This window comes from Schistocerca nitens, chromosome 5 (genome assembly GCF_023898315.1).
Source record: "Schistocerca nitens isolate TAMUIC-IGC-003100 chromosome 5, iqSchNite1.1, whole genome shotgun sequence".
NCBI classification, from domain to species: Eukaryota; Metazoa; Arthropoda; class Insecta; order Orthoptera; family Acrididae; genus Schistocerca; species Schistocerca nitens.
Window position 1 is genome coordinate 296,681,580 of NC_064618.1, and position 18,928 is coordinate 296,700,507.

Here is an 18,928-nt window from a genome sequence, read left to right on the forward strand (position 1 = left end):
CATTAAACACCGAAAACGGTTCTATGATGTGACAATTATTTCTTAGGTTGAAAATGTTTCTTGTCGTTGTTGCTAATTATGTTCTTTATCTTCACATTGTCGTTTAAGCTGAACGTGAGAGACACCATCAGTGAGAAGAACCCAAAGTTCATCCAGAATATCGCGTAAATTATCACCTTCTAGTAACTTTCTGATAAGTATCAGTTTTAGGTGGTGGGGGCTCAAGGTTTACTTCAAAAAGGATGTGTCAGAAATCAGCTGTCAGTCTGCACCAAGCGTTTACTCTGAGAAGCACCCTTCAACGCCTCGTTTATTCAAGACATTTCCAGTTGATTGGCTGCATCACCGGTTCAACTGAGCACATTTCTGCTGTGAGTATTCACTGTTTATCATACAACTTGCTTCTATCGGCTCATGAACTTAGATTAATATATAGCAGTAGAATACAATATTTCGTAAGTAAAACATAGTCTACTGGATGACACAAATAACACTCATAGTGAGTGAGTAATGAGCAACGTAACATCAAATGTAACCATACTGTTGGAGTATTTATTACAATAATGTAATTAAAATTGAGGGATGTGCATATCTCATAGTGTGCTCTTGGGTTTCTTACAAACACATTACGTCGCAGAGTTGTTTTAATCAGTAGCCTTTATCTTAGGTCAAGATTCTGAGCAGATAACAGTTATCGAGAAGAACAGTTGTGGAGGAGGAACCATCTATCACAAACACGTGACTTGCTTCCTCCCACAGTTCAACACAACAGCGATACCTCTTCCCTAGAACAGTGTACCGAATTCCAGTGCATATTTGTGACTATCAGTAGAGTGTAAATATCTGTGGAGTGAGAATTCGGATGCACAGAATGAGGATTCCGTCCGCAACGTCTGCCGCCACTCAGGTCACGTGATTATAGGACGGCGCATTTTAGCCCGTATAGCGCCTAGCGTATTTTGGGCGGTATTACTTCGCTGCTACAGGTAGATCACCTTTAGAAGTACTGTGAAACTTTGTAAATGGGTTTTACAGACATCTTAACAGTTTGATACCAGGAACTGAAGGTGACTTAAAAAGATACGAAGGGTAATCGTACTGTGCTTCTTCGATAGTGTATCATAGCTCAGATTCCACTTTATTTACTTTTTTTCGGTAACGGCATAAGAAATGACAGCCAACAACATTTCTTTACGTTTTCTATTACAGTTATTCATACTGTCGAATGTCTATTCTACTTATGTTGCTATGACACTGATTGTAGTCGGCGCCGAAATGTCAAGAAGAAACAACACATTTGGAACTACGAAATTGTTACAGTTAATACGGTAAGCGATTTCCACCTCCTGGTTTTCCATTATTATTTTCAATTTTTTTATTTACCTTTCTACTTTTTATGGACAAGTAAGATATCTATAAGGTTTTTTCGGCATCTCATCCGGATAGAGAAACCCTATACTACGCACAAAAAATAAATAATTCAAGATCAATACGTCCACATTGACGTTGAAACACAGAAACTGCATCGAGAATGTATACAAAAGGTACATTTCCGACTTCTGTCCATGGGGAGTAACGGTTCAAACAGTCTGTGCTTTGAACCTTTTTTGGGAGTCCAGGATAAGACTCCGATGCACAACTGCAGGTTTAATGAAACCCTCGGACCTTCACATTGACGTTAAAATATGGAAATTGCATTGGCATTCAATACAAAACGTACAATGTGATCTGTTCATCTAATCTTCAGCATCTTCTGTAGCACCACATTTCGAAAGCTTCTATTCTCTTCTTGTCTAAACTACTGATCGTCCGTGTTTCACACATCCTTACATGGCTACCCTCCATACAAATATTTTCAGAAAAGACGTCCTGACACTTAAATCTATACTCGATGTTAACAAAAAGAAAACCAACAAAATTTTTCTAGGTTTCCCATTGCACTGGTTCATACTGTCGATTCTGCTCTCATTAATTACGTTACAATGACAATTTATAGGAAACTGTCTCATGCAGAAATACTTATATACATAGAATGGTTTGCGAACCAACATAAACTAGAGTAAAACCAGACTGCCATATATAAATTTTATGCGCTTTTGAACATAGCACCGATATGTATACAGCGACTGGCAGTTTACTTAGACACACTTGCAAATTGATATAGCACTTGTCTCGTCAACACGTGGCCATAAAATCGCAGAAATTATCTCTACAATACAAGACTTTCCAGATATTTTGTCTCATATTCATATGATATTTACAATTATACATTCGTTGTACCCACATGTGAGAAGTAACTGGTCCTCCTTTCACCTACTTCTCTTTACATCAGTAGCAACAACAGTACTGCACCACAGCTGTTACTAAAGCTGCAACGTGCAGAAAGGCATATAAAACAATGCGAATATGTGTAATATCCAAATTTCGCGATTACCGCAAATTGAAGAGAAGCAGCTTCGTCCCAAAATCACGTGACTTACTCGGTTTGATGCGCAGTAGACTATGTTCACTCCATAGAGATATATACTCCACGTGGCTATCTCTAGTGCTTTTACCGCCCACGTAGTGTGAAAGCAAATATCAGTGACCTGTCTCAATCAAGAGACCTCCTTATTTAAAGATGATAGCAATTTATAGAAAGTGAAGCGAAATTTCAAAGAACGTTAGTCCACTCACACACACACACACACACACACACACACATACACACAGGCTGTTTCTCGAGAAATCTTAAATACTGCAGGAAAGTGTTTATAAAAATATTCATACAAAACTGTGTGATTTGTGTGCTCGTGATCGTGTTTATAGGGTCTTTTTGTACACAGAATTCAATAGTCTTCACCTCTACACTCACTGAAAACATCAGCCACATTTTTGCCAATTTCTTAAATTTATAACTAATCACGCTATTGCCTCGTGAAAAAGTATACCTTTTTTTAAAAAAAAAACTTGCGAATCTAAGAATTCACTTTGTTTTCTTTCGGTGTTGAACGATGAATAACGGCACAATTCTTTCTTAGTTCAAGAATTTGAAGCACCTTGTATTCGTAATGACAACTGTGCTCAGAAAGCGAATTAGTGACCAGTACTCTGTTGTATTCATCATTCCATATCAAATTCTATTTAATTCCACTATTATCATATGTCTTGCTGTTTTAATCCGTCTGATCTGTAATCATTTCTTTTAATACGTATAAAGACGGATTAAAATCCCTTATAGTTGAGGTAACTGACTTGCAGAGTTTCGACTGTTTTTATTAATTTTAGTATGATCGTCACTATTTTTTTAAATAATATGGTCGCTAATGGCACAGCTGTACTGCTCGCAATGTAAGAAACCATCAACATTATCCTCATTTTCTGGTTACGAAAGTTAACGCTTAATGTTCAAAAGTCTCCGGAGATCGAAATGGACACTTAAATATGCTTAAACGAAAATGAATGAAGATGGATATGTGAAACATTAATGTAATTTTACAACTTTGGTAGTTTTGTAACAACATTCACGACCGCAAAGGATATCGGAGTATACATTGGAATGGTATGAGCAAATACACTATTTCAAATAGTGGGCATGTTACACTTTTTGCTGCAAAGAAATACGGAAAAAATTTAAATTGTTACTAATGAGATTGTATTGATAACTGTATTTATTAATAACAGGCCGTCTCCTATCATTAAAGGAAAAAGTAGAAAAAGGTAAAATTCACAAACATAGCTAAATATTCTGACGAAAGAGCATAACTTTAATGATAATAATAACGGGAACAATAATAATAACAATAGCACCAGTAATAATAACACAGATATTAACATTGTTAAATACTGTTAGCATAAACATTCTGGTACCGACGCACGAAAATTGTAAAATTTGTTAAATATGCTATCTGACTGAAAAATAAGCGCGTTTAAAAATTATAAAAAATTATGATTACTGTAAGCAATGACGCAAATCGAGCTACAGTTATAATAATCCATCTCACGATATATATGCACAAGTGACACAGTAAAATTGTACATTTACATAAAATTTCCTAGTTGCACTTGTAAGTCACTACAGAACGCACTGAAAAAGTTTTATTAGTTGATGTTTGAAGTGCCAGTCTTCAAACAACGTGTGTTAACACGCACCTAGCGGCTCCAGGGTGCAGATCAGTACCTAAATTAAGCATACTCTCGCTTACCCACTAGCATCTCGACTCTTAAACAAATCTTGAGAGCTATTATCGTTGTTGGATCCATTATGGAGTTCATAAACAGTTCTAAATTGAGGTACCAATATCCGTTACTGGAAATGAGTATACCAGAAGAGTTATTACTCCATCAGATACAACTTTATTATGGTAACAACTATTATACATTAACCTCGCTGACGGCTGACCGCAAGTTATCATTGCCAATTTAACTATGAAGTCTTTCAATACAAATTCTCTTTAGCACAACATGTTTTATGTGATTAATAGTTTCCATCCTGTGCTGGAAAAATTGACCAGTCATAAGCAATTAATACAAATATTAATTACTGATTGTTTACTACTAAGACATTTCAAATACAGGGTGGTCAGAAACAGTCTGTAAGGGTGTTGCTGTGTGAGTTGTGCTGAGAGAAAATTTTTAAGAAAAAGTTCGATACGTTGCACAATTTCCCAGTTGATTAGCATAGAAGTTAACCAATCAGGTAGCTTAGCCCACAAGAGACAGTGTCGCCGAGCGTGTTCCTCGTTCGGTTTCCTAAAACCGAACAAGAGAGCAACACAAAAATTGGGAATGGGACAGTAGTATGGATCGAGCCCCTGCCAACGGCTGAAAGTCGGTAACCGCGCAATGTATCGCCTTTTTTTCCTTAACAATTATTTCTCAGCAGCATCTGCCCTGCAACACCATTACAAGTTTTCAGACTCTTTCTGACCACCCCACATATTGTGAAAAAACATATCACTTGTTTCTCAAAAAAAGACTTGTGGTTATATACTATATTATGTCTCCAGTTTTAATACCCTTAAAAGATTCCCTTATTAATGAAATGTGACCCATAAATAAACAACAATGCGATCTGACTACTTTCAGTGAAATATGAGGTAGTGGACCAACTCTGATAGCACAACGAACAACAAAGCTAAGCTAAATCAGGATAAATTCCAATCAAGATTCTCTAACTATTCTAACAAGACCTATCGGTTAACTGTTTTTTTTTTTCTTTAAGAAAGGTTACGAGCAATGCAGATGTAACTGTGACTTGCGTTTACCGTACTCAGTGAATATTTTATACAAATCGGTAAAATAATGTGACTGCTGAAATCAGTTTCTAGAAATGTTTTGTCTGCTCACTGCAGCCCACTGAAAATATATTCGACATAGATTACACGTGAACGCCTTGATTTCGTGTACAAATAAACGTTATAGATCGAAGGATTGAAAAATTACTTCCCGAGGAAGAGAATTCAGGGAAGTCTTGGATTTAAATTAAGAAAGTAGCCACAAAACCTCATGAATAACACGTGCAAATGCCCACTGGCAGACCACACGGTTGTACAGGAGCATACATTTACAAAGGACAGAAAAATATACCCATAGTCATAATATCGCCCGTAGTATTATTTAAAGTACGTGCAAAGCGATCGTTATCCTCGGATGAGTCAATGAGAAATAGATGTTGATCATCACATGTGCTAACAAAGGTGAAAACTGAACAACGCGCTACCATTGCTTACACTAATATACACAACTGCAAACTACGACACGTAATTCAGCCTGAAAAACGGGAAACAAATCAGATTTCGAATCACAAGCAACGAAACGAAAAGAAAACTTCCGTCTACAATACTTAGGAACTGACGACGTACTATAGCATGGTGACAGACTCTAGGAATATTACCAACATGTAAGGTGGGTACTGTAAAATAAACTTCCTTCCCGAACAGTCTTTCTCATAAAATCAGTGACAATTTGCTACGTCTGTCAGAATACATCGACATGCAGCTTATGCAAGGGATTATGCCAATTGGACTAGCCACAGAAATGACGGTGCAGGTATTTCAAAGTGCGTTCCTACCGACCCAGTTGGCCGCTAATGATAAAGAACTGAATGATGAAATGTCAAACAGTGATCATCAAACAGACTCCAATAGCAATCATGCATTAAAATACCACGGAGAAAACTGATATCAAGACAGCTCAGAAAGGTTTCCTTGACCAATCCCCTACATTAACAATGACGAAAAAAAAACATACGAATGAAACACACACAGCACTGGTGTAATAATCTACAATCTTTATTATCTGTTGCACGAGCCAGTTTACGGCTATTACTACATCATCAGGTACAAAGATAAATACGAATGCACTGCAGTGAAATTTTGTTAGATCAAGGACGCTCAGCTAGCACATGCACAAACCATCTCCATTCCCAGAGATGAAAAAAATTAATGATGAATTAGAATAAGTCAAACAGGATTATTTCAGTACAAATGACATGTAAGATTATTTAACTAAGATACAATATGTTACACACTAATTAAGAACTATAGACAAATTACAACAATTTTAAGTAACAGACCATAATTGAACAATAACTTTGGTAATATATTCCAAACATATTTACAATGTGAAACATGAAGTATCACATCACATCCATAAAGCAAAGAAGATGAACGGCATGTCCAAACCCAGGCTTAGTACTGAATGACTAGATACTCGCGACTGCTAACAACAGATTCTACTCATAATCCCAACCAGGTCATACTGTAACTTACCCCACTTACTAACATGCCACATTTTCGTTATTTCATTTACTATAATTCCTCTGGTTGTGATGAATAAAAAAGAATATCTTATATAATCACAGCAGCTATACTCACCTGCTTAATATCACTATCATCTCTTATCTGTTTTTAATTTAGGATCTATTGAATACAACATTATTTTGTTCAGCCACATCTTTGGAAAATGTCACCAAAGTTCATCATTCAATTGTACAGGGTGATTCAAAAAGAATACCACAACTTTAGGAATTTAAAACTCTGCAACGACAAAAGGCAGAGCTAAGCACTATCTGTCGGCGAATTAAGGGAGCTATAAAGTTTCATTTAGTTGTACATTTGTTCGCTTGAGGCGCTATTGACTAGGCGTCAGCGTCAGTTGATGTTAAGATGGCGACCGCTCAACAGAAAGCTTTTTGTGTTATTGAGTACGGCAGAAGTGAATCGACGACAGTTGTTCAGCGTGCATTTCGAACGAAGTATGGTGTTAAACCTCCTGATAGGTGGTGTATTAAACGTTGGTATAAACAGTTTACAGAGAATGGGTGTTTGTGCAAAGGGAAAAGTTCTGGACGGCCGAGAACGAGTGATGAAAATGTAGCACGCATCCAGCAAGCATTTGTTTGCAGCCCAGGAAAATCGACTCGCAGAGCTAGCAGAGAGCTGCAAATTCCACAATCAACTGTATGGAGAGTCCTACGAAAAAGGTTAGTTATGAAACCTTATCGTCTGAAATTGGTTCAAGCACTGTCTGCAGCTGATAAGATTAAAAGAATCGATTTCTGTGATTTTATCCTTGCTCAAATGGAAACAGATGAATCTTTCGTTTCAAAGATTGTGTTTAGTGATGAAGCAAGTTTCCACGCTAACGGGAAAGTCAACCGTCACAATGTATGTATATGGGGCACTGAGAATCCGCGGGAAACAACTCAGTATGAACGTGACTCGCCTAAGGTGAACGTTTTCTGTGCCATTTCAGCCAATAAAGTTTTTGGTCCCTTTTTCTTCGAAGGTGCTACTGTAACTGGACTACAGTATCTGGAGATGTTAGAGAATTGGCTGTTCCCTCAGCTCGAACAAGAAGCACAACAATTGATATTTCAGCAGGATGGAGAGCCACCACATTGGCACTTATCTGTCCGTAACTACCTGAACGTCAACTACCCGAGGCGATGGATTGGCCACCAGGCAGCCCGTGACACAGCACTTCATCACTGGCCTCCAAGAAGCCCTGATCTTACCCCCTGCGATTTTTTCTTATGGGGGTATGTTAAGGATATGGTGTTTCGGCCACCTCTCCCAGCCACCATTGATGATTTGAAACGAGAAATAACAGTAGCTATCCAAACTGTTACGCCTGATATGCTACAGAGAGTGTGGAACGAGTTGGAGTATCGGGTTGATATTGCTCGAGTGTCTGGAGGGGGCCATATTGAACATCTCTGAACTTGTTTTTGAGTGAAAAAAAAACCTTTTTAAATACTCTTTGTAATGATTTATAACAGAAGGTTATATTATGTTTCTTTCATTAAATACACATTTTTAAAGTTGTGGTATTCTTTTTGAATCACCCTGTATTCTTTTATTTACAACTGTTTTAATTTGTCTATAGTTCATTAGTCAATGTATAAAATTTTGTATTAGTTAAGTAATCTCACGTCGCATTTACACTCAAATAATTCCGCTTGTATTATTCCTAATTCTATCATCAACATTTATCATCTCTCGAAATGGAGATACTCTGCACATGCACTAGTTTAAGATCTTTGATGCAACGAAATTTCACTGCATCTTTCGTTTATAATGAATAAAATATTCTACCAAGACTTGACGGAAAAATCAATCAATGCAATTAAATGTGACAACACAGCACAATTATCCGTCATCTACAACAGCTTCATAAAACAAAGAGCAATAGCTGGTAAACATATTTGATTCAACAGTAAGTGTATCCAGAAGAATGTCGTTCAGAAATATGTGTGTGTAAGACTAAAATATATGACTGCTGTTTCTAAAAACGCAGCAGACGTCGCGCAAAAAAATGGACCAAGGAAGAAATGAAATATTGGTACAGCGCTACAGCATTGTGATCACGTGAGTACACACCTGAAATTCACGCACGTACGAATTTCGGCTCTTTTAGACCCAGCTGAGTTCGATATATTGGACAGTGAAGTGAGACAGGCAGTTGATGATGTCGTGCACACCCTGTACGAAAAACAGAAGGCTAAAATTAATAACTATTCAGTGGTAAATCTGTTCAAAAGTTAAAGTTTGCAGAACATGTAACTAATCTTGAGGGCATAAAAAGAACCAACGAAGAAATCAGTGTACTGGGAAAAGATTTCAAATGGGCTCCACGACAAAAAGTTCACGGAAAACAACTAGAAATAGTAAAAACAGAACATGCATTCGTTGGGACATCTCCACTAAACATCCTATAGCTCACGAACTGGAAATATCTAACCTCGTTTCTGGTTCTCCACCAGCTACAAACAAGTATTAAACAACTTCAAGAACAAAATGATGGACAATAATGTTATAACAGTCCCATCAGACAAAGGAAATGCCACTGCCTTAACGAACAAATGTGACTATTTTAACAAAATCGAAGATTACGTAAATGCTACCTTGCTCCAACAGATACAGAAAGACACCATACAATCCTATAATGATGAAATTAGTAGTGTTATCAAACTGTGTAAAAGCATAATATCAGACTCTGATACCTACTTCCTCAGCAATATGAATGCTATAGCTCCCAGACTTTATGGCCTCTGTAAACTCCATGAAGATAATATCACAATGCGTCCTGTTGTGCTTTCATTCTCGGCTCCATATTAGAAATTAGCCAGAGATTTAAATGGCCTGATCAAGATCAAAACCAACTTCAGATCTAGTCATGGAATCCTTAATTCAGCTGACTTAGTGAACGAGTTAAAAAGCATGCAACTCCGACAAAGAGCAAAGCTGATTTCTTTTGATGTTAATAACTTATCCATAATGGATCAACGAAGACTTATTTATTAATATAGCTGTTCAGGAGTGCCTAAACATTGTCACAAAATTACTACAAGTAGGTAAATCAGGAGTCACAGATGACATAAGGTTAGCTGCAGAAACATAAAGTCATTTCCGTTTCAGTGATAGAATATACAATCAATTTGATAGTCTCGCCATGGAATTTCAAGATTTATAGGAGACCTTCCACCACAAATATAGTAATACCGACCAGCTCTCAACACACAGTCATGCCTTTCATACTATGATACATCGCCTAATATCCATCCTCATGAATGAAGACAACTTCCCAATGGGATTAAATCCGGTCAAAAGAATAGCGTCAAACAATGGCTGCTTTCCTATCTTAATGAACTCCTTAATGGAAAAAGGCACAAAAAAGGTGTACTCTCGTCTTTTCCCTGTCCTTGACCCAAAACGTCAACAATGCAATAAATGACGCACAGTTACATACTTAGGAAAAGTCTCATTGGATGTAGCCAGAAAGCTTAAATCTAGGAACGTAAAATCTGCCAGCAAGTTTCACATCAGCGCAAACTCCGCTGCAGAGTGAAACTCTCATTCTGGAAACATCCCCCAGGCTGTGGCTAAGCCATGTCTCCGCAATATCCTTTCTTTCAGGAGTGCTAGTTCTGCAAGGTTCGCAGGAGAGCTTCTGCAAAGTTTGGAAGGTAGGAGACGAGGTACTGGCAGAAGTAAAGCTGTGAGGACGGGGCGTGAGTCGTGCTTGGGTAGCTCAGATGGCACAGCACTTGCCTGCGAAAGGCAAAGGTCCCGAGTTCGAGTCTCGATCCGGCACACAGTTTTAATCTGCCAGGAAGTTTCAACGTAAAAGACTCATTTTATGTGCACAACACTGTTGGACCCTTTTTGCCCAATGGTAAAGACAGCACTCCGGCTTTGGAAAAAAGAGGAATATATAAAATTTCTTGAAACTATAGCAAATTCTTTATATGTCAATCTCCCAGGGAAATATGTACTTACTTGAAGAAACACCACCGAAGTTGGAAACTATACTTTTGCAGATCATCTGCTTAAAGAAAGACTACTTACAATGTGAATCATGAAGCACTACAGTACATACATAAAGGAAAGAAGGAGAACTATCTTGAAATAATGGAAATTAATAAACACATGCCCATCAACCCAAGCTTAGTACTGGATTACCAGACATTTCACTTAGCTTGAGACCTCTAACTACAGATTCTGTTAATAATCCCACCCAGGCCACGTTGTAAATTACCCCTCTTACTGACATGCTCCATATTCCTTCATTTCAGTTACTCTATTTCCAATCGCTGTGATGAATAAAAGAAAATTACTTTCTATAATTGCTGCAGCTTCACTCGCATGCTTAATATCACTATTATATCTCATTTGTTTATAATTTAGGATCTATTAAAGACAAGATTACTTTGTTCGGCCTCATCTTTGGAATATATCACCGAAGTTTATTGTTCAATTATGTTCATTTATGTGCAACTGTTTTAATTTGTCTATAGTTCATTAGTTAATGTGTCACATATTATATCTCACTTAAATAATCTCATATCTGGAAATGGAGATACTCTGTGCGTGCACTATATTCTGTTCATCATAAAATAAACCTGATGTAAACATTATGAAAAGTATCCTTCCGCGTCTGCTTCAATCCCATTGGATTTCGTTTCATGTGGAGCGGAAGCCAAGCTGTGACCAATATAGTCAATTACGATCATAAGGATACGTTTTATGCTGTTACACGCACATAGTATTCTACTTAAAAACAAGAGTGATGAAAGTTCCTAACTGAAACACAAGAGTAATTTTTCTGAACGAGTTATGTGTGATGCAAAAGCGTACTGCAGGGATTTCACTGTACTGTTGAATACTGAAGCCAATAAAAGTATTAATTACAGTCAGTCGTCAGGTAATCTCTTAGCTTCTTCCTTATCCGAACCCGAGAAATACGTTTCAGTTCTGGAACTGTCATCTGCTACGTTAATAACGAGTCGATCAACAACAGAAATCACGAGGTCAACCAGGCACCGCATTTTCTCTTCTTCTTTTACGACGTGCCGTTCTGTATCCCTCCAGCGTTCGGCAGTGACGTGTGAAAAAGCTGCGTGCATGAGTGCCAGTACGTCCAACAGCCTAACAGTCTTGCTATTTCTGAGGTCAAATCAGATAACGTGGCTCCAGATCAGTTGCGTTGGGCTCATAATGTAATGGTACAGTGCCAAATGTAAAAATGCAACATTTGTATGGTGTGATCGATGCCGTGAATATGATTGTTTTCCATCTTTCTACGACACTTATCTACATCTTTGGTATAAAACAACAGACATAACGGTAACGTGCTCTGACGCCATCCCAGAGCATAGACACATTCATACTAATATTATAAATGTGGAAGTAACTTTGTCTTACCTGTTCATTTCTATGAAATTTTGTATGGAGATATCCTGAACCTTGTCTACTTTAGAAAGTCTGTAGAATATGCTTATCGATTTGAAAAATATTACCCGAATTAGAGAAAAATATGTACTCTTTGATAAAGCGTACTTGCTCTTGGAGTTTTAAACTTTATCGTATTTGTGAAAATCTTGTTTTTGGTTGATATGTTGTACATAATACGATTGAACATAAGGAATACAGTGATTATACAATCCTCAACGTCTTTAATCCACACTTACATCCATATTAAAATCATAAATGCGATGAACCGACTTTGATGAAATTTGGTATGGTGACAGCTTGAACCCTGAGCAAGAACATAGGCCACTTTAGGAAGTTTTACTAATTTTTCGGTATTATTAATATTTTCAAAATACGTTGTACGCAAGTGGGATGGAGACGACGCTCGTGCGGTGGTCGGCGACTCAGTGTTTATAGACTATCACTATACCGTAACAATGCGAATCCAATCTTTAATCGAGCATGGCGTTTCTGAAAATTTTAAAACAATAGTTACTCCACCCGGCGACGATGGAAAGTCTTTAAGCAAAATATTATGGAGATGCAATACAAAAATCGGACGGTAAGCCCAAAAATCATATTTAAAATCATTACCTCGGGAAAGCCCCAAGAAACACATTACTATTTATTTTACGATACGCCCCACAAACATAAATCTGATTTAGTGCATAGTTCTAAGAGAGCTCGAGCAACAGAAGTTACTCGTACCCAACAAACCTCGGAGTAATCTCAAATCCGCCTGAGCTTATATATAGAACGTCGTGGCACCTGAAGAGCTACAGGCGACATTAGAACAGTCACAAGCCCGTGGCTTTTTAGACACCTAGCGTCAAGAGTCTCTTATAGCTTCTGAGACTGTGGGGCGGCGGTTTGAAATTTTATGGTGTGTTATAAAATTTTGTAGAATGTAGAAACACTTCCCGGCCTATGCACCATATGTGGGGCGGCGGTTAGAAAATTTACTGTTGTATAAATGTTTGAATGTTGAAACACTTCCCGGCCGATTAACCATATGTGGGGCGGCGGGTGGAATTAATTGTTATATAAGTGTTCCTATTATTTATGCTGTTGTTTTGCCGTTCTCAACACTGGCTCTCTAACTACAATTTTGGCAACCAGAAAGTGATTAGCAAAACGTGAAGCCTGTAATTAGAATTCCTAGTGCACACTTCATCTGAGAAATACACTTATAGCTACAGCTTATAGCTCTGAGAAATTAGGAGATTGTCTGGGATTCATAATCAAAAAACGATTTTCTAAAAATTATCTGTATTCTGAACGTCACAGATGAAAAAAAAAGAATCCACACAATCTAATAGAGCAGTTCAGAGTCTAATGCGCTGATGCAACTATAACTGACCAAATTAAATGTTTAAGTGAATGCTCGCCATAATTTGATGATAATGTTCATCAAACGCCACGCTAAATAATGGTAGAATGTTTATCCCGCGGCAGCACGTGAAAATACGACATACGAAAACTGAAGATAGATTATTAAAGTCATCCCAGAATTAACACTTCACTCGAAAATGATTTCATGGTTACGCGTATCCCGAGTATCTTAATACGGCATCCGAGGCTGTTTATAGCAATGATACCGACGCGACGCGACTCCCGACACAGATGGTGTGATGTTCAGCGTCTGGAGAGAACTGGGACCTTGCTTCCTCTCGCAACGTTCTTATATATAAAGCCGCGGTGCGGACGGCTAAGGGAACGCCTGATCAAATCGGCTCTCCCGACTAGCCGCTGGGCTAGTAATGCACCACTTTCAGTTATCAAATAAATCATAGCTTCTTTTGCTGATGGCAGATGAAGCTCTCAATTTAAATGTGCATTCAGCACACAGGTACGTAATCATAATAAAAGTTTGACGTGGCTAAGTTAAATATTTTGGGCGAGAGAATTAATTTAATTACACTGCACGCAGTAGACGAGATCTGAACTTGCCCTTTGGAGATACGCTATCGCTATAGTTTTATAGTTATTCATATGAAACTTCTCACATCTTTATGGTTATAGTGGATCTCCATTCTAATTAAATATAAACATCCTAGCCTTATTTATTAGCCTACTTAATCTATCTTGCTTCCTTAATTTTTAAGACAAAAACCAGAATATTATGAATTTCAACTAAAATCTTAATTTGATAGATCCAAAGTACTGTTTCTATTAAATTATTATGGAAAAGGAATCTAAATATAAATTTTTAAGTCTCTAGCTCTTTTCTGTTGCGCCAATGATTTTTACAGAAAAACGTCCAAATTTCGAAAATAGTTAAAGTTATCAAACTGATATTCAACACATATTAATTTAGTATTACTCCTGACATGCTAGAAACGTTTCAGGTTATTTGCTAGATTTTTAAAGTATTGCGCAACATTTATGACGTCAGAGCTAGTTACAGCGGACTGGCTGGCACACAATGGAAAGACTGATGTGAATTTACTACAGCGTGAGTAGGTTGCTTCCCTACAAGACGCTTGAAGACAATGACGGCGTCATTTAAATAATGTACAGCAAACAGGACGTCGTGTCTTTCCATGTAGAGCGAGGGTGGCTTTCAGTGAGGCTGCGTATCAATATAATCCAAATCTATAGCACTGTATACCAAAACTATAATATGCGAGCTCAACCGCGAATGACAGCTAGTTTATACAGTGTGTTACAAAAAGGTGCGGCCAAACTTTCAGGAAACATTCCTCACACACAAATAAAGAAAATATGTTATGTGGACATGTGTCCGGAAACGCTTAATTTCCATGTTAGAGCTCATTTTAGTTTCATTCCAACGTGATCAAATTGTAAATTTTCACAATCAACATGTGTGGGCTGACGAGAATCCGCACGCAATTGTGCAATCACGTCATCAACACAGATTTTATGTGAACGTTTGGGCAGGCATTGTTGGTGATGTCTTGATTGGGCCCCATGTTCTTCCACCTACGCTCGATGGAGCACGTTATCATGATTTCATACGGGATACTCTACCTGTGCTGCTAGAACATGTGCCTTTACAAGTACGACACAACATGTGGTTAATGCGTGGTGGAGCTCCTGCACATTTCAGTCGAAGTGTTCGTACGCTTCTCAACAACAGATTCGGTGACTGATGGATTGGTAGAGGCGGACCAATTCCATGGCCTCCACGCTCTCCTGACCTCATCCCTCTTGACTTTCGTTTATCGGGGCATTTGAAAGCTCTTGTCTACGCAACCCCGGTACCAAATGTAGAGACTCTTCGTGCTCGTATTGTGGACGGCTGTGATACAATACTTCATTCTCCAGGGCTGCATCAGCGCATCAGGGATTCCATGCGACGGAGGGTGGATGCATGTATCCTCGCTAACGGAGGACATTTTGAACATTTCCTGTAACAAAGTGTTTGAAGTCACGCTGGTACGTTCTGTTGCTGTGTGTTTCCATTCCATGATTAACGTGATTTGAAGAGAAGTAATAAAATGAGCTCTAACATGGAAAGTAAGCGTTTCTGGACACATGTCCACATAACATATTTTCTTTCTTTGTGTGTGAGGAATGTTTCCTGAAAGTTTGGCCGTACCTTTTTGTAACACCCTGTATATAAATCCACTGATATTTTTAAAGGAGGATAGTATTCACTCTAACTGTTATCTCTGTCGTAGCCCTCATGTTTAGACCCTAGAGCAATAACGCTTTTACTCTATCATTCATCCAATAGTCATATTTCTTTTTATACTATCATTTTCTATGCTTTCTGTCAATACATACGAATATAGACTCTCAATTTATATTTTTAATCGCACATAATACATCTGCGAATATACAAGGGCGGAAAAAAATCCCAACACCATGAAAGACTTGTGCGAGAGAAATTGGAAGTTGGTCAGCAGGTGTGCAATCGGCAGGGCACGCATGTGGAGAGCGGTATTGGTGGGGGCTGTAGACAGACGCGGTGGGGGAAATGTCAAGTGTTGAAGGGGAAGTGCCGTTCTAAACTGAATACTACGGTCTTTTTTTTATATTAAGTGAAGCCTCTTCTCACCCACACTTGCATGGTGACCATTCAAAAAGATCTACTGTCACCACTGCTTTGGTTGGTATCTAGAAAGAATTCCACTGAAAATGCTTAAAAAGCAGCGATTTGTTTTAGTCTGGCTTGTTAACCACTTGTAACTTTCAGAGAAGCGTCATGAGTTGTGAATTTGGAGTAAAACCTACATTTCTCTTGTTGCTATGTTAAAATTTGCGTCTTTTGCCAAAGCACTGTGGCGTTAACACAATGTCATCTCACTAACATGTTGTACAGGTGCAGTTGCTGGAGAATTCTGATAGAGTAGTTTTTTAAGTTAATTGAGGAGTGCCGGCCGAAGTGGCCGTGCGGTTAAAGGCGCTGCAGTCTGGAACCGCAAGACCGCTACGGTCGCAGGTTCGAATCCTGCCTCGGGCATGGATGTTTGTGATGTCCTTAGGTTAGTTAGGTTTAACTAGTTCTAAGTTCTAGGGGACTAATGACCTCAGCAGTTGAGTCCCATAGTGCTCAGAGCCATTTCAACCATTTTTAATTGAGGAACTGAGAAAAAGGAAGGCCTATAGACGATGAAAAATCATATCCTCAGTACAAAAATAAATGTGTAATGTCTTTACTTATGCTGTTACAAAACCCACAGCACTTATTTTGTAACCGGCTATCAATGGCCCTAGAAAATTGTATTCTTTCTTCAGAAAACTCTGTACTTAGTGGAATAACATATAGATAATTAAATTTTGCATAATAACCATATGGCAAAATACTCCCCTCTTTGCATGCTATCATTTGGGAAAATCTCTTTCCGATATCTAAACCTATTTATGAAATATGATATTGTGGATATTTCAGTCGGCATTATCGCTGGTCTGTGCTATCGAAACGTAAAATGCATCAAACGCAAAATTACAGTGATTCCTATTTTTAGTTGCAAACTTTTTCGAATATCTCGCATTGTTTTATTTAAATTCAATATCACAATAACTATGACCATTAACGAAATGATGGGCACGTCATTATGAAGCTGACATATAAAGCTATAAGTAACGCAATAGTTTTTCTAAAATCGTTTGGGAAAGACTCTGGGGCGTGCGCCTCGTTTCTGTCATCGCAGTGCGTAACCGACCAGCCGAAAGCGAGCAAACAATGTCGGCCTATGCTTCTGAACAAACGAATGAACTCTCCCAGCTTTTCGGAAGAAAACAGGTCACCGTGCACCGGACACCGTATCCTGCGCGGACTCTTAGCCTGTGGTCTGTCTCTCTCCTACTTTTCTTCCTGTGCCGTGTTAAAAATGGACACTGCAATAGAAAATCCAGCCATTTGCGAGGTGCGTTCTGTGATTAGCTTTTCGCTGAAAAAAAAAACTGCAGAACAATTGAAATTGATCACTTTTGTGATGTGTAAGGAAAAATTACAATGAGTGAAATCCGAGTGAGACAATGGTGCATGATTTTAAAAATGGCCGTACCAATGTTCACCGTGAGGACTGCAATGGTACTCCTATACTTGTGACTGACGACCTGTTAATGAAAATCAGTGACAAAATTCGTGAAAATCGTCGTTTCATGATTAAATAACTTTTGCAAGATTTTCTCCAAATTTCACGGAGTTTGGTGCATGGAACAGTGGCGGAGAACCTTGGTTACCACAAATTTTGTGGTAGGTTGGTTCTCAAAATCCTAACATAAGGCTATAACAACGGTGGCTGGCTGCAGCAATGACCTCCCTCAAAGATTACGAGATCGTATCGTAGCAGGGAACGAGGTTTGGGTGAAACATACCAAATGCGAAACAAAAAGGCAGCCCGTGGAATGGACACCAATTCTCCCAAGAAAACACGAAAGTGATTGCAAACGCTACCGTGTTTTGGGACTCTAAGGGATTAACGTTGATTTCCTTGAACGTGGCACAGCAGTTAACTCATAGTGTTAGACAGTGACAAACTTAAGGCGAGCGGTACAAAACAAGCGTTGGGGAAAACTTGGAGCAAAAGTTTTGTTTTTTCACGACAACGTACGCCCAAACACGGCCAACCATACCCAAAACTCCTATGTGGTTTTCGATGGGAGGTGTTCGATCATCCACTATACAGCCCCAATTTGGCGCCGAGCGAATACCGCCTCTTCCCAGCAGTGAAGACATGGCTCGCTACAGAACGCTTTGATGCTGACGCCGAACTGCATGCTAATGTAAACCAGTGGTTGTAATCGTAGGAGGCAGATTTCTACGGAGACGGTACTGAAAAACTTGTGCCCGGTATGATTAAGTGCCGCAATTTGAATGTCAGTTCAGCATGTGCCGTCTTGTTAATTATTTATTTCAAAACGTCTGTTACATTCTCGACAATCATCATACGAGAAATATTAAAAATTGGGCTGAACCTGTTCCGTGACGGTGGAATGTGGTACCGTATTCGGAATATTTGTTATACTTCTCTTTTGCAAAATCCTCTTTCACTGTGGCAGAAACGGTCTTGTTTCATTAATTACGGAATGCCAATGAAAAATACGTCCTTACAACCAAGAGAAAAGTTGCTTCAGTCTGTAGTTTGATAAAACTGTTACAAGTTGTAATCAAGGAGTAAAACACCAGCTCATTTCTTCTTAAAGCATTGTTTTGATATTTGAGCCATGTGTATCAAGTTACTTGGAGTATATTGTGAAAATTTATAATTAATTAATAA

General features: G+C 38.4%; 1 protein-coding gene across 1 annotated transcript in view; it reads left to right on the forward strand.

The window, feature by feature from the left end:
• The first annotated feature begins 1,201 nt into the window (after nucleotides 1-1,201).
• LOC126260414 (facilitated trehalose transporter Tret1-like) overlaps nucleotides 1,202-18,928 on the forward strand; it is a 149,335-nt gene continuing 131,608 nt past the window's right edge. Inside the window, exon 1 of the mRNA XM_049957743.1 lies at nucleotides 1,202-1,328. The gene's annotated coding sequence lies outside the window, so the exon portion shown is untranslated. The remainder of the gene's footprint in view (nucleotides 1,329-18,928) is intronic.